Genomic DNA, 23,779 nt, shown 5'->3' on the forward strand with positions numbered 1-23,779 from the left:
CTTCCAGCCAGCTGCCCACAGCATCCCACATCCCCACAGTATCCCAGTCTTGTGCAACTCCCCTTCTTGCTTTCTCCTCCCACCTAGCAGAAAGGATCACAATAGGTGGATCCTTACCTCTGAGTAAGAATCCATGCAAATTGGACACTTAATGACACCTCCTTGCTGTGCACTAGAGGAAACAGAACCAGAGAGCACATGCAGCTGTAAAGATCACCACACTTCAACATTTATTGATCCATAAAATCTCACATCTTCATACAACTGCACGGATTAGCCATGACACATTTCCTTTGAAGAACCCTGCTGTCTTTAAGTCTCTGCTGCATTTAATGAGCATATGGGGGGGTCTCCCTGCTCTGAGGGAAAGGGTGTCCTGGTTTTCACTAGGAGAAAAGTGCAGTCAGTCACCTTGCTCTGGGCTTTGATGCAAGTAATCCCCATTCTTTGCCATACCCTCACACTCATCTCTAAGGTTCTGTGCAAAGTTGTACATCTGCCTTGGGCTGCCTTTTTCTCCCCAAATGCAAATGGCATCATGTGATCATCATGCAACATGGGAGAAGGAGGGAAATACATAGAGTATGGGAAGGCCTCAAAGATAAACCAGGCATACCTGTGTAACTTAGTCCTATACAGAAAACAAAAAAAAGGGCACAAAATTTCATGTTTGTTAGGGCGTGAGCCATACATACTCGGAAAGTGCAGCTCCCTCCTCTGCTGCTCCCTGTTCTGCAGGGGCCGAGTCAGGCACAGATGCACCATTAGCTCCTGTTCCATTACCAGAGCCATCCACCTGTTCGTGTCTGTTCAGGGTGGCCCTTCTCCTTTGCTGTTGATAAACTGTAAGTTTCATAAGTTATATCAGATACAAAATCAAAACATATGTGAAAGATTTCTTAAGGAAGGATGATCTTTGTATTGCTGTATTTGAGCATTCTGCACTATCAAACCAAATCACCTGGAAGGGAGATTTATTCCATTAAATAGACAGCAACTAACAAACAAGCTCTGAGTGATGCCCAGGTGGCAGAAAAACAAACTCCTTGTTGGTAGAATTGCCTTGGAAAGGTTCAGGGCTTGACATGCTTGAAGGAGCTCAGATTTGGGGAAGGGTTAACAAAGCTTGGGGAGAAGGACGCCCACTGAGAGTGGACGCAAAAAATGCAGAATTGAGGGGCCAAAAGGACATCTGGCACAACTCCCAAGATAAGGAAGAAACTAAGAAAGCCAACTCTCCTGAAAGCAGCTCTGACTGGTAGAAAATAATTCCTGCCAGGGGGAGATTGCAGCCCCCAACTCATGGAGCAGCAACTCAAGACATCTCCCCAGCCCAAAAGAAGAGGGAGACTGAGCCATGGACTGAGTGGACTAATTAAGGTGAGAAGAAAGACAGTCATTAACCAAAAGAAGACAGAACACGAGCTAAGGAGATAACCATGTCACTTGTAATGCTAATTTCTTTGTTTGATAACATCTATAAATAAGAGAAGTTATTTTGATAGTGGCTGTGTCTGATTTGTGAAATACCACTGAGCACCCAGACTGGTGAAACACTGAAATGAACAACCAATGTCTCTCTCAAGTGTATGATTATTTACCTGTCACACCCCAGTAACCAATCCTATTTTTGTGGACAACATATTGAGCAAGTCACAGGGAGAACCATTCTTAATGGCCTGCTCTGTAACAGCAAAAGGGTCAAGAAATGCTTTTTAACTCTCAGAAACCACAGGCAGCCATGACCTCTGCAACTCGTGTCCATGTAACACTAATCAATCACTAATCAATCAAAACTGCAGAAAGCGTTACCAAATTAAAGTTCCTTCTGCATAAGTATTCAGCTACAACTTTTATTGCAGGGATTTCCCACTGTGACTGACAGAGGCCACCACACACACATTGCATCCGTTCTCTAAGACACAGGCCAGGGGCTTTAGCCCTGTCCCTTGCCTTTTGCTAAGAGCAGTTTCAATCCCTGCTGCTCAACTTTCTTGGGAAAGTACAACAAAACTAGCTATCACATTTTAGATAAAAGTCCATTACCTACTGTAAAACATCAACTCACCTTCAAGAAGCTTCCATCGATGCACATGGGAAGGGAGAGAAAAGAAGATACAATTAGATTTGGTGAGCCCCCCTGGTGCTGCACACAAACCCCAGCTCAGAAAGCAGTTACAGCAGAGGAGGGGAGCAAGGGTAGGGCATCACCCTCTAACTTTGCCTAAGAGCATTCAAAGCAGTAGCACAAAGAGCCGCTGCCCTGAAAAGCAAAGAAGTGGGTGCTGCTGATTCTGCTCTCATTGCTGCAACAGGGTACAAACAGGGGCAGCTTAGGAGCCCCTGAACACCCTCCTTCCCTGTTCCTGTTCCCTAGCTGGATTTGACCTGGCGCTCTGTATTTCCCTCATTATCCCAAAACTGGCAAATTCTGCTATGATAACCTTGACACTTCCCCTTAGATGAACAGTTGCTAAAGAAAGGAAGCCACCACATCAATTTGGGAGTAATTAATTCTATCAGTCAATGCTAGAACCACAAGGTACACACAGATCTGCCAGAGCCATTCTGGCAAGGGCTTCTTCCTCTACGGACACCACCAAGGAGGGACTTGGAGGGATGGGCAAACTGGCGTTTCCCAGCAAGGGCTGTGCTTCCAGCCAGCTGCCCATAGCACCCATCTAGAACAACTGAGTTGTGCAGCTCCCTTGTTGTCCCTTCCCCTCCCACTAATCTGAAAGGACAACAACAGGTGGATCCTTACCTGTGAGTAAGAACTCATGCAAATCACGCAGAGGAGACTACCAGAGGGCCTTGTGTTATAGAGAACAGATGCAGAAAGAACATGCAGCCGTTAATTTCACCATGCATGACAGGTTATTGATAGAGAAATGCCAGAAAGTAAAACATCCCTTCTTCTGATGTAGCAACATCCCAGCCCCATTTCAATTACTTTCATATACTTCAGCCTCTTCAGTGTTACTACAGTGTTACTGAAAGATACATTCAATTAGCATTTCATCAACAGAAAAGCCATAAAGCTTGGCAGAAACCTGTTTTCTACCATATATCAGCAATTAGACTTTGAAGAGACACTTTATCTGTCACATACCTTTCAATGTCTTGTGCTTCCTCTTCATTCTCATCTGCCAGTACTTCAGCTGCATTCTCTGCTGCTCTGGAATCAAGTGCGTCTTGCCGGCTCTGCTCCCAGAACGGGGTAAAAATGGAGACAGATTAGGAGGTGCCTGAATCTTCCTGAACAACCTGCTCTCCTGTATCAGTTGCCTAAGTGGATTCGGCATGGAGTCTTTTCTTTCCCTCTTTCTCCCCCAAAAGGCTCAATCATTAGTCTAAAGATTTTGTCCTAGATGGACAGATGCTAAACAACAGAAACCACAACAGGAATTTGCAGCACAGAATTCCAGTTTGCTGCTCTACTGGCGCCAGGCAAACTGGACTTGGACTATGTGCAGTCTGTCACTCAATGCTATAGAACTATAAGGAACACACAGATCTGCCAGTACCATCCTGGCAAGGGCTTCTCCCTCTATGGACACCACCAAGAAAGGACTTGGAGGGATGGGCAAGTTGGAGCTTCTCAGCAAGGGCTGTGGATCCTCACCTCTGCGTTGTCATCCTCACAAGTCGGAAGACGCAGGAGACATGCCACCCATGCACTAGAGGGAGCAGAACCAGAAGAACATGCAGCTGTCAATTTCACAGAGCACAGAGGGCTCCCACAACATAAAATTGCAAAAATAGAAATAACCCCTCATTCTGATTTGGCAACATCCCAACCCAGAAACACAGTCAGTGAAAGAGCTTTTATGTACTGCAAGCACTACAGTGTATCTCAAAGCATAACGTAAGAGAAAGTCAGTAATGACTTCCTGATTGGAGAAGAAAGGTTCCTCCGGCATTTTGTGGGTTTTTAGAGTTTTCTTTCTGTTACTTCTCTTCTAGACAGGCCACTACGTGTCAAGTCAGAATTCTCCAAGCTGAATCAAGCAGAACTCAAAAGTGTGGCAAAAACCTGATTCTATCATGTATCAGAAATTACACTTTGTAGAGACACTTCACCAGTCACATACTCATCGTTATGTCTTGGTTCCTCTTCACTGTCACTTGCCCGAAGCTCAGCTGAATTCTCTGTGTTGCTGGAGCCAAGTGGGTGCTGCTGGCTGTGCTCCTGGTCCTGCACCTGTGAGCTGTCACCCTCCCTCACTGAAGGACTAGCAGGACCTGCTGGCCATGCACTAGAGCGAACCAGAAAGAACATGCAGCCATTTGAACATGGAGCCAATAATCTCACTGCAGACAGAGAGTTACCAACATGTAATACCTATTCTGATTAAGCAAAATCCCAGCCCAGCACCACAACTGTTCCCCGAGCCACTATGTACTGCAAGCATTTCAGCATATATCATGCCACACTGTAACAAATATTAAACCGTGACATCATGAAAAGTAAAGAAAGGTTTCAGCTGGATTTTGCTATGTGTCTTTTTGGGTTCTTTTGCTTACTTCTCTGCCAGACAGGCCACTATATTGCAGGTCTGAAGTTTCTGCACCGACTTCAGCAGAACCCAGAATCTTGGAAAAACCTGTTCCTACTCTATATCAGAAATTAAAATTTAGAGAGATATTTTACTCTCACATACCCACTATCTCCTGGTTCCTCTTCATCATGGGTTGTCAGTGGACCAGCTGAATTCTCTGACGGTCTGGAAAGATGTGAGTCCTGCTGGTTCTGCTCCCTGGACTGCAGTGGGGTAAAAATGAAAACAGAGTAGGAACCACTCAAAACAACTCTATCCTGCTTCCCTCTATCAGTTCCCTGATTGGATTTGGGCTAGAAGCTTTTCTTTTGCTTGTTAGCCCCAAAAAGGGCCACTTCTGCAGTCCCAGCCCTAAACACTTCATGTTGGATGAACAGCTGCTGAAGAATGGAAACCAAAACAGAAATTTGTGTGTAAAGAATTCCAGTTTGCTACTCTATTTCTCTATCCAGGCAAATTGGACATGGACTATGTGAAATCTGCTACTTCCTGCTAGAACTACAAAGAACACAGAGATCTGACAGTGTCATGCTGGCAGGGATTTCTCCCTCTATAGACATCACCAAGAAGGGACTTGGGGGGATGGGCAAGTTGGAGCTTCCCAGCAAGGGCTGTGCTTCCAGGCAGCTGCCCATAGCACCCATCTAAAACAACTGAGTTGTGCAGCTCCCCTTTTGTCCCTTTTCCTCCCACAAACCACAAAGGAGAAGAACATGTGGATCCTCACCTCTGAGTCCTCATCTGACCAATATGGAGGATCAAAATCAAATAGATAGTAACTAGAGAGAGCAGAACCACAAGAAAAAAACAGCCATTAATTTCACTGCACATCAAGGGTTACTAACAGAGAAAAAACTGGTACTTAAAACATCCCCTCTTCTGATTAAGCAACATCCCAGCCCAGAAACACAATCATTCCAAGATTTTTTGTGGACGGTGTGCCCAGCCATCCTCTTCCATTGGATGTTAGATGGACAGCTCCTAAGAAGCTAAGGCTTCACAAACAGACAAGAAAGGCTTCTGCTGGATTTTGCTGGGCTTATTTTAATTCTCTTCCAGGTAGGCCACTAGATGCCAGGTCTGAAGTATTTGCAAAGAGTTAGGCAGAACCCAAAAGCTTGGCTAAAACCTCTTTTGACCACTTATCTGAAATTAGAGTTTTGATAGACACTTTCACTCTCACATACCCATCATATGCTCTAGGTTCCTCTTCATCATTCCTTGCCAGTGGCTCGGCTGGATTCTCTGATGCTCTGGGAAGATGTGGCTGCTGCTGGCTCTGCTGCTTGTCCTGAAATGGGGTAGAAATGGAACCACCACTTAGGAACCACCTGAACGCTGTACTTCCTGCGTCCCTATTTCCATTCCCTAATTGGATTTGGGATGGAGCTATTTCTTTCTCTCTTTCTCCCCCAAACTGGCAATTTCACCTGTGATAGCCTGAACACTACTTATTATCTATATGAACAGCTGCTGAAGAGGGAAATACCCTGTACCCAGCCCTGCTCTTGCATTTGGTGCATGTGGAGCTGGGTCATGCAAATTCTGCTGTAAACTTTGGGGCCTTTTCTTTGCCAAAGTTCAGGAACAACCCCGTCAGGATATAACGCCCGTGCTATGTTTGCTGCATGTTTCTGTTTTGCACAGCAGCAGTGGCAACCCAAATTTGAGCAGATACACTGCACTGTGGGCTGCACCCAAGCATATTCTTACCAAATAGTAGGGGAAAATGAAAAAGTACCAAATGTGACCCTTTTAAAGACTTCTTGGAATAAGAAACCAAATTATTGTGTACCCTAGTCAGCCACACTTGCATTTTACACCTCAGTGACAGAGGTACCTTAAACTGATGTTGCAGCTAAAACACTTCTTCCTTGGGAAGTCAAAGACTTCCTGTGCTCTCCTTTAAATCACAGAAGGAACAACCTCTTAGGCTGCTCACCCACTCTCTGCAAGCACTTCTCAGGCGTGTTGATGTGTTCATGAGCATGTTTGGGGCTGACTGGGAACTGCTGACTAAACTGTGGCAAATCAGAGCCATCATTCAACGTTTGAGGCCAGGGTACTCGGTAAGATTTCAGAAGACAGGCAAGAAAACTAATTTGAATGCAAGATGGAGAGGAGTGTGCCAGTCATTACTTACCACAGGAGACTCATCATCACTGATAGTGATGACTTCAGGCTCAGAAGAGTCACGTGTGGGATCTATGACTTCTCCACCAGCTGAAAAGAGAGAACATTAGAACCATGGTCAGAGATTGCAGAGGAATGCAATGGGCTTCCACTGTAGAACAGGCTGTGGCTGGATTCCCCGTGCCCTCAGGTTCAGGAATGTGTCCGACATTTCACTCAAGCTTTGCCCTCAACAGTGCACAGGGAGCAGGGCAGACCCTGTGCAAAACAAGCTGAAGGGCAGCTGAGCTCCTCACAGGTTCTATTGGATGACTACAGATGACAGGGCGTTCACATCAACAGGTGATTCATTTCATATAGAACAAACTAAACCAAACAAACCACAGCAATTTTACTAATTTTCTGGCACCATGCTGTAGATTGGTTCCTTGAAGGATGGGACAGAGCTAATGACAGGTTTTCCTCGTCTCCATCCAGCTTGGGAGATCTCAAACTCAGCTTGCCACCCTCCACTGTGGCAGCTGCAGTGACTGCCAGCTCATCAGAACACACGTTCAGGTGTTTGAGCAGCACTGGAGGACCTTTCCTACACAGCTCATCTGCCACTTGCAGCCACTAAGAGCAGCAATAACAAGCAGCAGCAATAATGATCCCAGTCACAAACCAAAACAGTTGTCAGAAGGCTTGCTGTTTAGGGATGCCATACCAGGAGCTTCCCCAATCCCAAGGTTTCCCTTCCTCCCCAGTAAAGGGCCTAGAAACTGGCAAAAGCACATGGCCAGATGGTCTTCCACCCTCCAGAAGCCGCTTCTGTTCTTACCAGGCTCAGAAGCAGGTGTGCCACTTTCCTCAAGGTCTGTTGGCTCCGTCTGCGAAGTTCCACCTGCGCTGGAGGGCAGCAGCCGGCTCCGTTTCCGAGCTGGTCTGGAATCAACTGCTCCTCCAGGGCGCTTTCGCTGACGCTGACAGGGAACAAAGCCTTAGCATTTTCTCTGCCACTAATATTAACATGGCCCTTGGGCTTTGCAACACCAATGGCAGCACACAAGGATTCAGAAAACACTCCTGCAAAGGCTGGAATACACACCAAATGCTGCTATGGGCCATTCCCACCCCACTACATCACGTCAGGGAAAAGACAGCACCCCTGATCTCTGACAAGCTACCTCCCCGAGAAAGAGCCTGTCCCAATGGCTTGAAAATGAGCACACCAGTTCCCAATTTCAGCAGGTTGCTGCTCACACCGTAAGCATTTCTGCACTACTGCTAACACTCACAGAGATCCAAAACCTTCCCAATTCCAGAACATCAAGTACATGAAGATTTCAAAGGCTTCTGTTCCTCTGCATTTGCTACAAACTCTTGAAATGCTTTCTAGTCGTACCCTGGAAAACGCTTCAAGAATCAGATTTGCATGGAGTTGCAAAGTACTTACTGAACTCATGGTGTTTGGTGATCAAAAACAACCACCAAAATAAGCGGGACAAACTCCAAAAATGGAATGCCAGGGATGTGATCAATCCCTTCGGTTCCTTTAGGCAGCCCACTGCAGATTTTTCGGCGTGACAGAAAACTGCTCTTCCAAACCTATCATAAAAGTAGAGGCGAGATTATCCATTTGGATTGCCAGATTTCTTGAACACTCCCATGCCCTAAGACTCCCATTCCCAAGTCTCCAGTTCCTGTCCAAAGCTAGAGGCGAAGTCCATGACTCTGGTACTTGAGCCCACCTGCAGCCCATCCTGCAGCCCAGCCCAGTCCCTCAGCATCAGAAGCCTTTCCAAGAATTGTCTGCACTCACCTGTACAGTCAGTCCAGAGTTTGGCTCGCAAAAGTCAGCAAATCGCTCTCTAATCCCTTGTGGGGTGGAGAAGAGGGATGCTCTGCGTCTGCTGCGCAGCAGAGAATCCCTCAACTGGCTCAACAGACTCCGTGCCAACAGAACATGGAACCAGGAGTGCCCCTGGCAACCGGTGGCAACGTTCCATGCCCAGGGAGCTGATGGCCGCAGTGCTCACCCACGGAGTTCCAGAAGGCCATGGAGGCAGCTCAGCCATCGCCTGCTGCTGCTGCCGCCCCCCAGGTCAGGGCGCTCAGGGCCCTGCCCAGCCCGGCCTGGAGCGGCCCATGGACAGGGCAGCCACAGCTTCTCTGGGCAGCCCGTTCCAATGTCTCACCGCCCCCTCAGCTCTGCCAAACACCCGATCCCAATCTCCCCTTCTCGTCTGAAGCCCTTCCCCTTCCCCATGGCTCTCTGCCCCCTTTGGGCACCGCAAGGCCGCAGTGAGGCCTCCCCGCTCCCGGCTGCTCCCCAGGCGGGACAGCCCCGGCTCTCCCAGCCTGGCCAGGGGACAGGTGCTCCAGGCCCCCACACCTCCCTACGGCTCCTCCGGCCCTGCTCCACAGGCACATCCTGCTGGGCTGGGCACAGCTGGGCACAGCTGGGCACAGCTCCGCACGTGGGGCAGGGCAGGGGCAGAGCAGGGGCAGAGCTGCACCTCCCGCGCCCTCAGCCTGAGCAAGCCGAGCATCACTGGAGCCTTTCTGCGGCTAAAGAAACCCCATCACACCACACCTCCCCAAGTCAGAAAGAAATTTAAACCCTTCCTTAACCCTCTTCCTTCTGGTCTATGAGTCTGTTGCTGTTTTAACTCTTATCCGAGTGTTTGAACTTTAACCCTAATAAACAGCCATTAAAACAGAATCAAAATTTGTTGGGTTTTTTCCCAGACTGTGGAAAGTCTAACAATTCAGATCATTATTTCAAGTCTTTGAAGTCTTGACATTTTCAGGGGTCCAATGCTCCTCTACCAGCGATTCCCAGCAGCACTGAGGAGTTTTGCTTTGCTCCCGGGGACAGCACCTTCCTCCTGAGGCCCTGCTCCACTACGGAAGGTGACAGAGCAGAAGAAGCAGAATTAGTATTCACTTTTCCTTCTAGCCACTCTGCCTCGGGATCTGTGTTCAGAAGGAAGGGCTGTGGCTCCTGAGAGCAGCAGGGAACCCATCTCAGCCCTGCCAGGTTCAGGGCTGCTCCTCCGCCCCTGGTCCCGTTGGGTGCTCTGGGGTGTGGGGAGAATGGTGGAAATTGATCCGGGGCTCTGGAGAGCTGTCATGGTTTGACACCTGCATAATGCCAGTGCCCCCATGAAAATGTGATCCCTCCCTTGAATGCTGTGAAGTGGAACCTAGAATAGAGCAAAGCAGGCCCAAGCTTAATAACAGGAAAAAAAACTTTATTAAACTACTAGTACTAAAGAAAAGAGAAAACTAAAGAAGGGAAAAAAAAAACACACAAAGATCAAATGAAAACCTTGCAAAACATTCCTCCCCCCACCACCCAACTCCAACAAACCACAGTGAGACACAATCTGGACCCCAATCAGGTTTCCACCCTCCAAGCAATCGATACTCAGTCTATCAAGGGAACAGAGTCTCTCCTGTGCCACAGACCCCTCAAGAAACACAGCTCCACATCCTGTGTTTCCATGTCACACATGGCACCGCCCGGAGAAAAAGTTTGCCATGGTGACCCTTCTCCTTTCCATGCACAGTGCTCTCACCACAATGCATGGATGGTCAGACTGCCTTTAGGATTTTTCCTTTCAAGGATGCCCTGCCAAGAGGGGAGAAAACAACAGTTCAGTTTTTCATTGTTTGGGACCACAGTCCCCCCCCATTTTCCCCTGGGGCCGAGGCCTCAAGAACAGAGATCTTCTTCTCTTCTCTTTCCTTTCCAGGACAAGGGGGCGCCACCACAAACCCCCTAACCTTTTCTCTCTTCACTCCACTTTTGTCTTTTTCCCATCTGAAGCAGGTCTCTTGACTCACTGGCATCCTCCCAAAACACAGTCCCTCTTGAAGGAGAAGATTTGGTTCAGGTTGTGGCTAACACGGAAAAGTCCAGCCAAAAGCCACTCCTTGTCCCCCTCCCCTCTAGAATTCCTCCTTCCAACATCCCAGGGTCCAAGGTGTCCCTCTTCCTCTCTTTCAAACCGAGGAGGGGAAAGGAAAATTCACAAAGCTTTCATTTCTCAAGAAAGGGTTAAAGGTCCGAACTCCCAGGGATGGCTCGATGCCCGGACATCCAGCAACTCCCACACAACTGGGCACCTTGCAGCTCCCCCCGCTCCTCCTTCCTCGCGGTGGAATTGCTGACAGGACAGGACCGCCGCCGTCTCTTTCTCTCTCCCCCTCGGGAGAGAAACCGGGGGGTGGGGGGGGAAATGGAGAAATCCCAGATTTCTTCCACCCTTCCATCTGCAGGGGCCAGCCCGGTTCCAGTCCTTCCACCACCCTTGGGGCCTACCTTTCAGGCCATGGGGGCTTCCCCTCCCCCACCCAGCTCGTGGCTGGGCAGGGGAGAGTTTGCACTGCACGCTGACCAGAACCAAAGAGAGCGAGTTCCCCTGGGAATTCTGCTTTCAACCCCTCTGTGTTCTCAGAGGCGTGTCTACCTTCAATTGGTCAATATCTAAATTGACCTCTTCCGTCCGGAAAAAATTATCTTTCCATGTCAAACCACGACAAGAGCACAAGGATATGTTCAGCTCCAGCTCTACATGAGGAGGCTCATTTCTTACAATTGCAATTCATCCTTTTGGGTATTTGACAACATGTTGGGTGTTGAAGAATGGGTAGGGATGACTTTTCCATTTTTTGAAAAATCCCAAAGGAAATTTAATACTTTATATAAAAATGCAAAGACACTAAAGCAATCCCTAATATACATTTAATAGATGAATATTTAAGCACCTTGTATGAATCCGAAAGCACCGATTATGAGAAATGAACAATTCAAATATGCTGTCTTTCTGGTCTGGCCTTCAAAGCCCAAAAAACCCCATTTCTTCTGTGCCTACAGATCAATGATGAAATGAGCTGAAAATGTGCTTTTCCTTCTGCTGACAACTATGCACCACAACTGAAACCAATGCTTTAACTCTTCAGTTACTTTTTGTCAATCAGTGCTTTCCTAGATCAATACTTTCTAAAAATTATATACATATATATATATATATATATATACACAGGGAATGCTTTAATTCCTAACCCTATACCAAAATTTTAAAAGAAAATTGCCTCAGCCAATAGTGTTGAACCATATTAACATCTGTTTAAACCTATTATAAAATCAGCTGAGTGCCATTTCATTACTTAAATTTACTTGACCATAAATCGTTTCCTTAAGTGCTCCTTTTAATGAGAATACGTGGCATTGCATGCCACCTGGGAATATAGCTATGGGAAAGACATATAGATAATTCAGCGAGACATTTCTGCTCACTGCCATTGCATCCACCAAGTAGCTAAAAGTCTAGCCAAAAATGAGAACCAAAAAACATCGGTCTAAAATTTATGGCCATCTTGTAATTCAATAATTTTATTTGTGTCTGTTGAAGAATGATCTTTGAGTTTAATTTTGACAACTCAAGTAGGTTTCGTTAAAAACGAAAATCGAAAAATCACTTTATCAGGCTAATACTAATGTTTTCGCTTTTTTTATTAAGACCAGGCCACATAAAATTTGGGGGCTACATTGAACCTTGTTTATTACTACCTCTACCTAAATATGGCAATATTAGGACATCTTGAAATATGACTGAGGAAGCAGATAAATAATACAATAAAGACAAAGATGAAAAATGAAAATTAAGGATTCATATCCACACAGATGTCCAACTTTTAACACACAGAGGACCTCAGTTCAGTTTGGTCATCTGGGTTTTCTCTTTCGTGGAACAATGAATTTACTCTCCCACTGTTCACCTGAGATCTGCCTGTGCCTCTTTATTACTTTTGTATAACAGAAGTAATTTTCTTTCCTCTCTTATGTCCAATCTTTAAATCTCTGGAAAGTTGCATTCCTCTTCAGTGTAACATAGGATTATACTGCTGTGATTGAAGGAAGCTACAACACAGTTGTACTGCCAACAGCTCAAAGATGGTAACCAACTTCAGACATTAAAAACACCTTCCTTCAAAAGCCTCCAGATACTAATTCTAATGAAACCTTACAGCACTAAATGCAGCAGTTTGTTAATGTAGCAGTTATTGCCAAGAACATTGCTTTCTTTGGATGTGTGCACAACCTGCTACTCTTTCCATCTTCTGAGGGATAAAGTCATGACATTTTCCCCAAAGCGTCCACCAGAGTCTGGCCTGAGAAACTGAATCCCTCTCACCCCAAGCAGGCTGTGTTTCTTTTTCCCTGTACAACACACACTGGCCACAAGAACTGCAAAGCTTATGGCTTTAGCACATTGCCCCCAAATCAATGACTACAGGGAGATGAAAACAATGAGCTTCTGACTGCTCCAATCAAGAGCCTTATTTCCACCTTTTAAACAACATCTCTGTCTATCAGCACAGTGCAGACAGAAGAGCAGATAGACTATATTTAAATCAATCCAAACTTTATTTAAAATTGAATTCATCTAAAATGAAACTATATGCAGGAAGAACTATATACATAAAGAAGCAAATCTCTACGCTGCCTATTGTCCAAGATCCACCTCAGTCTGTCCTGAGAAGAGAAGAACTCATATATAAATGGGATGGTATAGTTCTGGAGTAAGTTCCACCTGGCAGATTGGGCACCTGCCGAGAATCTCCAGGGCAACAGGGAGGCACTCGCTGCAGAAGACATGGCCACACAGGGTTGCCAGAATCAGTCGTCCACTTTGCATCATCTGGAAGAATGAAAATCACAACATGTATTAGGAGGAAAGAATTTCAGTTTGCTGCTCAACTTGCACCAGGCAAATGAGACTTTGAGCATCTGGAATCAAACTCTCAGATTGGCCAGTGTCACTTCACCAAGAAGTGACTCATGGAGCTTCACAGCAAGGGCTGTGCTTCCAGCCAGCTGCCCACAGCATCCCACATCCCCACAGTATCCCAGTCTTGTGCAACTCCCCTTCTTGCTTTCTCCTCCCACCTAGCAGAAAGGATCACAATAGGTGGATCCTTACCTCTGAGTAAGAATCCATGCAAATTGGACACTTAATGACACCTCCTTGCTGTGCACTAGAGGAAACAGAACCAGAGAGCACATGCAGCTGTAAAGATCACCACACTTCAACATTTATTGATCCATAAAATCTCACATCTTCATACAACTGCACGGATTAGCCATGACACATTTCCTTTGAAGAACCCTGCTGTCTTTAAGTCTCTGCTGCATTTAATGAGCATATGGGGGGGTCTCCCTGCTCTGAGGGAAAGGGTGTCCTGGTTTTCACTAGGAGAAAAGTGCAGTCAGTCACCTTGCTCTGGGCTTTGATGTAAGTAATCCCCATTCTTTGCCATACCCTCACACTCATCTCTAAGGTTCTGTGCAAAGTTGTACATCTGCCTTGGGCTGCCTTTTTCTCCCCAAATGCAAATGGCATCATGTGATCATCATGCAACATGGGAGAAGGAGGGAAATACATAGAGTATGGGAAGGCCTCAAAGATAAACCAGGCATACCTGTGTAACTTAGTCCTATACAGAAAACAAAAAAAAGGGCACAAAATTTCATGTTTGTTAGGGCGTGAGCCATACATACTCGGAAAGTGCAGCTCCCTCCTCTGCTGCTCCCTGTTCTGCAGGGGCCGAGTCAGGCACAGATGCACCATTAGCTCCTGTTCCATTACCAGAGCCATCCACCTGTTCGTGTCTGTTCAGGGTGGCCCTTCTCCTTTGCTGTTGATAAACTGTAAGTTTCATAAGTTATATCAGATACAAAATCAAAACATATGTGAAAGATTTCTTAAGGAAGGATGATCTTTGTATTGCTGTATTTGAGCATTCTGCACTATCAAACCAAATCACCTGGAAGGGAGATTTATTCCATTAAATAGACAGCAACTAACAAACAAGCTCTGAGTGATGCCCAGGTGGCAGAAAAACAAACTCCTTGTTGGTAGAATTGCCTTGGAAAGGTTCAGGGCTTGACATGCTTGAAGGAGCTCAGATTTGGGGAAGGGTTAACAAAGCTTGGGGAGAAGGACGCCCACTGAGAGTGGACGCAAAAAATGCAGAATTGAGGGGCCAAAAGGACATCTGGCACAACTCCCAAGATAAGGAAGAAACTAAGAAAGCCAACTCTCCTGAAAGCAGCTCTGACTGGTAGAAAATAATTCCTGCCAGGGGGAGATTGCAGCCCCCAACTCATGGAGCAGCAACTCAAGACATCTCCCCAGCCCAAAAGAAGAGGGAGACTGAGCCATGGACTGAGTGGACTAATTAAGGTGAGAAAAAACACAGTCATTAACCAAAAGAAGACAGAACACGAGCTAAGGAGATAACCATGTCACTTGTAATGCTAATTTCTTTGTTTGATAACATCTATAAATAATAGAAGTTATTTTGATAGTGGCTGTGTCTGATTTGTGAAATACCACTGAGCACCCAGACTGGTGAAACACTGAAATGAACAACCAATGTCTCTCTCAAGTGTATGATTATTTACCTGTCACACCCCAGTAACCAATCCTATTTTTGTGGACAACATATTGAGCAAGTCACAGGGAGAACCATTCTTAATGGCCTGCTCTGTAACAGCAAAAGGGTCAAGAAATGCTTTTTAACTCTCAGAAACCACAGGCAGCCATGACCTCTGCAACTCGTGTCCATGTAACACTAATCAATCACTAATCAATCAAAACTGCAGAAAGCGTTACCAAATTAAAGTTCCTTCTGCATAAGTATTCAGCTACAACTTTTATTGCAGGGATTTCCCACTGTGACTGACAGAGGCCACCACACACACATTGCATCCGTTCTCTAAGACACAGGCCAGGGGCTTTAGCCCTGTCCCTTGCCTTTTGCTAAGAGCAGTTTCAATCCCTGCTGCTCAACTTTCTTGGGAAAGTACAACAAAACTAGCTATCACATTTTAGATAAAAGTCCATTACCTACTGTAAAACATCAACTCACCTTCAAGAAGCTTCCATCGATGCACATGGGAAGGGAGAGAAAAGAAGATACAATTAGATTTGGTGAGCCCCCCTGGTGCTGCACACAAACCCCAGCTCAGAAAGCAGTTACAGCAGAGGAGGGGAGCAAGGGTAGGGCATCACCCTCGAACTTTGCCTAAGAGCGTTCAAAGCAGTAGCACAAAGAGCCGCTGCCCTGAAAAGCAAAGAAGTGGGTGCTGCTGATTCTGCTCTCATTGCTGCAACAGGGTACAAACAGGGGCAGCTTAGGAGCCCCTGAACACCCTCCTTCCCTGTTCCTGTTCCCTAGTTGGATTTGACCTGGCGCTCTGTATTTCCCTCATTATCCCAAAACTGGCAAATTCTGCTATGATAACCTTAACACTTCCCCTTAGATGAACAGTTGCTAAAGAAAGGAAACCACCACATCAATTTGGGAGTAATTAATTCTATCAGTCAATGCTAGAACCACAAGGTACACACAGATCTGCCAGCGCCATTCTGGCAAGGGCTTCTTCCTCTACGGACACCACCAAGGAGGGACTTGGAGGGATGGGCAAACTGGCGTTTCCCAGCAAGGGCTGTGCTTCCAGCCAGCTGCCCATAGCACCCATCTAGAACAACTGAGTTGTGCAGCTCCCTTGTTGTCCCTTCCCCTCCCACTAATCTGAAAGGACAACAACAGGTGGATCCTTACCTGTGAGTAAGAACTCATGCAAATCACGCAGAGGAGACTACCAGAGGGCCTTGTGTTATAGAGAACAGATGCAGAAAGAACATGCAGCCGTTAATTTCACCATGCATGACAGGTTATTGATAGAGAAATGCCAGAAAGTAAAACATCCCTTCTTCTGATGTAGCAACATCCCAGCCCCATTTCAATTACTTTCATATACTTCAGCCTCTTCAGTGTTACTACAGTGTTACTGAAAGATACATTCAATTAGCATTTCATCAACAGAAAAGCCATAAAGCTTGGCAGAAACCTGTTTTCTACCATATATCAGCAATTAGACTTTGAAGAGACACTTTATCTGTCACATACCTTTCAATGTCTTGTGCTTCCTCTTCATTCTCATCTGCCAGTACTTCAGCTGCATTCTCTGCTGCTCTGGAATCAAGTGCGTCTTGCCGGCTCTGCTCCCCGAATGGGGTAAAAATGGAGACAGATTAGGAGGTGCCTGAATCTTCCTGAACAACCTGGTCTCCTGTATCAGTTGCCTAAGTGGATTCGGCATGGAGTCTTTTCTTTCCCTCTTTCTCCCCCAAAAGGCTCAATCATTAGTCTAAAGATTTTGTCCTAGATGGACAGATGCTAAACAACAGAAACCACAACAGGAATTTGCAGCACAGAATTCCAGTTTGCTGCTCTACTGGCGCCAGGCAAACTGGACTTGGACTATGTGCAGTCTGTCACTCAATGCTATAGAACTATAAGGAACACACAGATCTGCCAGTACCATCCTGGCAAGGGCTTCTCCCTCTATGGACACCACCAAGAAAGGACTTGGAGGGATGGGCAAGCTGGAGCTTCTCAGCAAGGGCTGTGGATCCTCACCTCTGCATTGTCATCCTCACAAGTCGGAGGACTCAGGAGACATGCCACCCATGCACTAGAGGGAGCAGAACCAGAAGAACATGCAGCTGTCAATTTCACAGAGCACAGAGGGCTCCCACAACATAAAATTGCAAAAATAGAAATAACCCCTCATTCTGATTTGGCAACATCCCAACCCAGAAACACAGTCAGTGAAAGAGCTTTTATGTACTGCAAGCACTACAGTGTATCTCAAAGCATAACGTAAGAGAAAGTCAGTAATGACTTCCTGATTGGAGAAGAAAGGTTCCTCCAGCATTTTGTGGGTTTTTAGAGTTTTCTTTCTGTTACTTCTCTTCCAGACAGGCCACTACGTGTCAAGTCAGAATTCTCCAAGCTGAATCAAGTAGAACTCAAAAGTGTGGCAAAAACCTGATTCTATCATGTATCAGAAATTACACTTTGTAGAGACACTTCACCAGTCACATACTCATCGTTATGTCTTGGTTCCTCTTCACTGTCACTTGCCCGAAGCTCAGCTGAATTCTCTGTGTTGCTGGAGCCAAGTGGGTGCTGCTGGCTGTGCTCCTGGTCCTGCACCTGTGAGCTGTCACCCTCCCTCACTGAAGGACTAGCAGGACCTGCTGGCCATGCACTAGAGCGAACCAGAAAGAACATGCAGCCATTTGAACATGGAGCCAATAATCTCACTGCAGACAGAGAGTTACCAACATGTAATACCTATTCTGATTAAGCAAAATCCCAGCCCAGCACCACAACTGTTCCCCGAGCCACTATGAACTGCAAGCATTTCGGCATATATCATGCCACACTGTAACAAATATTAAACCGTGACATCATGAAAAGAAAAGAAAGGTTTCAGCTGGATTTTGCTATGTGTCTTTTTGGGTTCTTTTGCTTACTTCTCTGCCAGACAGGCCACTATATTGCAGGTCTGAAGTTTCTGCACCGACTTCAGCAGAACCCAGAATCTTGGAAAAACCTGTTCCTACTCTATATCAGAAATTAAAATTTAGAGAGATATTTTACTCTCACATACCCACTATCTCCTGGTTCCTCTTCATCATGGGTTGTCAGTGGACCAGCTGAATTCTCTGACGGTCTGGAAAGATGTGAGTCCTGCTGGTTCTGCTCCCTGGACTGCAGTGGGGTAAAAATGAAAACAGAGTAGGAACCACTCAAAACAACTCTATCCTGCTTCCCTCTATCAGTTCCCTGATTGGATTTGGGCTAGAAGCTTTTCTTTTGCTTGTTAGCCCCAAAAAGGGCCACTTCTGCAGTCCCAGCCCTAAACACTTCATGTTGGATGAACAGCTGCTGAAGAATGGAAACCAAAACAGAAATTTGTGTGTAAAGAATTCCAGTTTGCTATTCTATTTCTCTATCCAGGCAAACTGGACTTGGACTATGTGAAATCTGCTACTTCCTGCTAGAACTACAAAGAACACAGAGATCTGACAGTGTCATGCTGGCAGGGATTTCTCCCTCTATAGACATCACCAAGAAGGGACTTGGGGGGATGGGCAAGTTGGAGCTTCCCAGCAAGGGCTGTGCTTCCAGCCAGCTGCCCATAGCACCCATCTAAAACAACTGAGTTGTGCAGCTCCCCTTTTGTCCCTTTTCCTCCCACAAACCACAAAGGAGAAGAACATGTGGATCCTCACCTCTGAGTCCTCATCTGACCAATATGGAGGATCAAAATCAAATAGATAGTAACTAGAGAGAGCAGAACCACAAGAAAAAAACAGCCATTAATTTCACTGCACATCAAGGGTTACTAACAGAGAAAAAACTGGTACTTAAAACATCCCCTCTTCTGATTAAGCAACATCCCAGCCCAGAAACACAATCATTCCAAGATTTTTTGTGGACGGTGTGCCCAGCCATCCTCTTCCATTGGATGTTAGATGGACAGCTCCTAAGAAGCTAAGGCTTCACAAACAGACAAGAAAGGCTTCTGCTGGATTTTGCTGGGCTTATTTTAATTCTCTTCCAGGTAGGCCACTAGATGCCAGGTCTGAAGTATTTGCAAAGAGTTAGGCAGAACCCAAAAGCTTGGCTAAAACCTCTTTTGACCACTTATCTGAAATTAGAGTTTTGATAGACACTTTCACTCTCACATACCCATCATATGCTCTAGGTTCCTCTTCATCATTCCTTGCCAGTGGCTCGGCTGGATTCTCTGATGCTCTGGGAAGATGTGGCTGCTGCTGGCTCTGCTGCTTGTCCTGAAATGGGGTAGAAATGGAACCACCACTTAGGAACCACCTGAACGCTGTACTTCCTGCGTCCCTATTTCCATTCCCTAATTGGATTTGGGATGGAGCTATTTCTTTCTCTCTTTCTCCCCCAAACTGGCAATTTCACCTGTGATAGCCTGAACACTACTTATTATCTATATGAACAGCTGCTGAAGAGGGAAATACCCTGTACCCAGCCCTGCTCTTGCATTTGGTGCATGTGGAGCTGGGTCATGCAAATTCTGCTGTAAACTTTGGGGCCTTTTCTTTGCCAAAGTTCAGGAACAACCCCGTCAGGATATAACGCCCGTGCTATGTTTGCTGCATGTTTCTGTTTTGCACAGCAGCAGTGGCAACCCAAATTTGAGCAGATACACTGCACTGTGGGCTGCACCCAAGCATATTCTTACCAAATAGTAGGGGAAAATGAAAAAGTACCAAATGTGACCCTTTTAAAGACTTCTTGGAATAAGAAACCAAATTATTGTGTACCCTAGTCAGCCACACTTGCATTTTACACCTCAGTGACAGAGGTACCTTAAACTGATGTTGCAGCTAAAACACTTCTTCCTTGGGAAGTCAAAGACTTCCTGTGCTCTCCTTTAAATCACAGAAGGAACAACCTCTTAGGCTGCTCACCCACTCTCTGCAAGCACTTCTCAGGCGTGTTGATGTGTTCATGAGCATGTTTGGGGCTGACTGGGAACTGCTGACTAAACTGTGGCAAATCAGAGCCATCATTCAACGTTTGAGGCCAGGGTACTCGGTAAGATTTCAGAAGACAGGCAAGAAAACTAATTTGAATGCAAGATGGAGAGGAGTGTGCCAGTCATTACTTACCACAGGAGACTCATCATCACTGATAGTGATGACTTCAGGCTCAGAAGAGTCACGTGTGGGATCTATGACTTCTCCACCAGCTGAAAAGAGAGAACATTAGAACCATGGTCAGAGATTGCAGAGGAATGCAATGGGCTTCCACTGTAGAACAGGCTGTGGCTGGATTCCCCGTACCCTCAGGTTCAGGAATGTGTCCGACATTTCACTCAAGCTTTGCCCTCAACAGTGCACAGGGAGCAGGGCAGACCCTGTGCAAAACAAGCTGAAGGGCAGCTGAGCTCCTCACAGGTTCTATTGGATGACTACAGATGACAGGGCGTTCACATCAACAGGTGATTCATTTCATATAGAACAAACTAAACCAAACAAACCACAGCAATTTTACTAATTTTCTGGCACCATGCTGTAGATTGGTTCCTTGAAGGATGGGACAGAGCTAATGACAGGTTTTCCTCGTCTCCATCCAGCTTGGGAGATCTCAAACTCAGCTTGCCACCCTCCACTGTGGCAGCTGCAGTGACTGCCAGCTCATCAGAACACACGTTCAGGTGTTTGAGCAGCACTGGAGGACCTTTCCTACACAGCTCATCTGCCACTTGCAGCCACTAAGAGCAGCAATAACAAGCAGCAGCAATAATGATCTCAGTCACAAACCAAAACAGTTGTCAGAAGTCTTGCTGTTTAGGGATGCCATACCAGGAGCTTCCCCAATCCCAAGGTTTCCCTTCCTCCCCAGTAAAGGGCCTAGAAACTGGCAAAAGCACATGGCCAGATGGTCTTCCACCCTCCAGAAGCCGCTTCTGTTCTTACCAGGCTCAGAAGCAGGTGTGCCACTTTCCTCAAGGTCTGTTGGCTCCGTCTGCGAAGTTCCACCTGCGCTGGAGGGCAGCAGCCGGCTCCGTTTCCGAGCTGGTCTGGAATCAACTGCTCCTCCACGGCGCTTTCGCTGACGCTGACAGGGAACAAAGCCTTAGCATTTTCTCTGCCACTAATATTAACATGGCCCTTGGGCTTTGCAACACCAATGGCAGCACACAAGGATTCAGAAAACACTCCTGCAAAGGCTGGAATACACACCAAATGCTGCTATGGGCCATTCCCACCCCACTACATCACGTCAGGGAAAAGACAGCACCCCTGATCTCTGACAAGCTACCTCCCCGAGAAAGAGCCTGTCCCAATGGCTTGAAAATGAGCACACCAGTTCCCAATTTCAGCAGGTTGCTGCTCACACCGTAAGCATTTCTGCACTACTGCTAACACTCACAGAGATCCAAAACCTTCCCAATTCCAGAACATCAAGTACATGAAGATTTCAAAGGCTTCTGTTCCTCTGCATTTGCTACAAACTCTTGAAATGCTTTCTAGTCGTACCCTGGAAAACGCTTCAAGAATCAGATTTGCATGGAGTTGCAAAGTACTTACTGAACTCATGGTGTTTGGTGATCAAAAACAACCACCAAAATAAGCGGGACAAACTCCAAAAATGGAATGCCAGGGATGTGATCAATCCCTTCGGTTCCTTTAGGCAGCCCACTGCAGATTTTTCGGCGTGACAGAAAACTGCTCTTCCAAACCTATCATAAAAGTAGAGGCGAGATTATCCATTTGGATTGCCAGATTTCTTGAACACTCCCATGCCCTAAGACTCCCATTCCCAAGTCTCCAGTTCCTGTCCAAAGCTAGAGGCGAAGTCCATGACTCTGGTACTTGAGCCCACCTGCAGCCCATCCTGCAGCCCAGCCCAGCCCCTCAGCATCAGAAGCCTTTCCAAGAATTGTCTGCACTCACCTGTACAGTCAGTCCAGAGTTTGGCTCGCAAAAGTCAGCAAATCGCTCTCTAATCCCTTGTGGGGTGGAGAAGAGGGATGCTCTGCGTCTGCTGCGCAGCAGAGAATCCCTCAACTGGCTCAACAGACTCCGTGCCAACAGAACATGGAACCAGGAGTGCCCCTGGCAACCGGTGGCAACGTTCCATGCCCAGGGAGCTGATGGCCGCAGTGCTCACCCACGGAGTTCCAGAAGGCCATGGAGGCAGCTCAGCCATCGCCTGCTGCTGCTGCCGCCCCCCAGGTCAGGGCGCTCAGGGCCCTGCCCAGCCCGGCCTGGAGCGGCCCATGGACAGGGCAGCCACAGCTTCTCTGGGCAGCCCGTTCCAATGTCTCACCGCCCCCTCAGCTCTGCCAAACACCCGATCCCAATCTCCCCTTCTCGTCTGAAGCCCTTCCCCTTCCCCATGGCTCTCTGCCCCCTTTGGGCACCGCAAGGCCGCAGTGAGGCCTCCCCGCTCCCGGCTGCTCCCCAGGCGGGACAGCCCCGGCTCTCCCAGCCTGGCCAGGGGACAGGTGCTCCAGGCCCCCACACCTCCCTACGGCTCCTCTGGCCCTGCTCCACAGGCACATCCTGCTGGGCTGGGCACAGCTGGGCACAGCTGGGCACAGCTCCGCACGTGGGGCAGGGCAGGGGCAGAGCAGGGGCAGAGCTGCACCTCCCGCGCCCTCAGCCTGAGCAAGCCGAGCATCACTGGAGCCTTTCTGCGGCTAAAGAAACCCCATCACACCACACCTCCCCAAGTCAGAAAGAAATTTAAACCCTTCCTTAACCCTCTTCCTTCTGGTCTATGAGTCTGTTGCTGTTTTAACTCTTATCCGAGTGTTTGAACTTTAACCCTAATAAACAGCCATTAAAACAGAATCAAAATTTGTTGGGTTTTTTCCCAGACTGTGGAAAGTCTAACAATTCAGATCATTATTTCAAGTCTTTGAAGTCTTGACATTTTCAGGGGTCCAATGCTCCTCTACCAGCGATTCCCAGCAGCACTGAGGAGTTTTGCTTTGCTCCCGGGGACAGCACCTTCCTCCTGAGGCCCTGCTCCACTACGGAAGGTGACAGAGCAGAAGAAGCAGAATTAGTATTCACTTTTCCTTCTAGCCACTCTGCCTCGGGATCTGTGTTCAGAAGGAAGGGCTGTGGCTCCTGAGAGCAGCAGGGAACCCATCTCAGCCCTGCCAGGTTCAGGGCTGCTCCTCCGCCCCTGGTCCCGTTGGGTGCTCTGGGGTGTGGGGAGAATGGTGGAAATTGATCCGGGGCTCTGGAGAGCTGTCATGGTTTGACACCTGCATAATGCCAGTGCCCCCATGAAAATGTGATCCCTCCCTTGAATGCTGTGAAGTGGAACCTAGAATAGAGCAAAGCAGGCCCAAGCTTAATAACAGGAAAAAAAACTTTATTAAACTACTAGTACTAAAGAAAAGAGAAAACTAAAGAAGGGAAAAAAAAAACACACAAAGATCAAATGAAAACCTTGCAAAACATTCCTCCCCCCACCACCCAACTCCAACAAACCACAGTGAGACACAATCTGGACCCCAATCAGGTTTCCACCCTCCAAGCAATCGATACTCAGTCTATCAAGGGAACAGAGTCTCTCCTGTGCCACAGACCCCTCAAGAAACACAGCTCCACATCCTGTGTTTCCATGTCACACATGGCACCGCCCGGAGAAAAAGTTTGCCATGGTGA

The sequence above is a fragment of the Lonchura striata genome, chromosome 4 (genome assembly GCF_046129695.1).
Source record: "Lonchura striata isolate bLonStr1 chromosome 4, bLonStr1.mat, whole genome shotgun sequence".
Taxonomy (NCBI): Eukaryota; Metazoa; Chordata; class Aves; order Passeriformes; family Estrildidae; genus Lonchura; species Lonchura striata.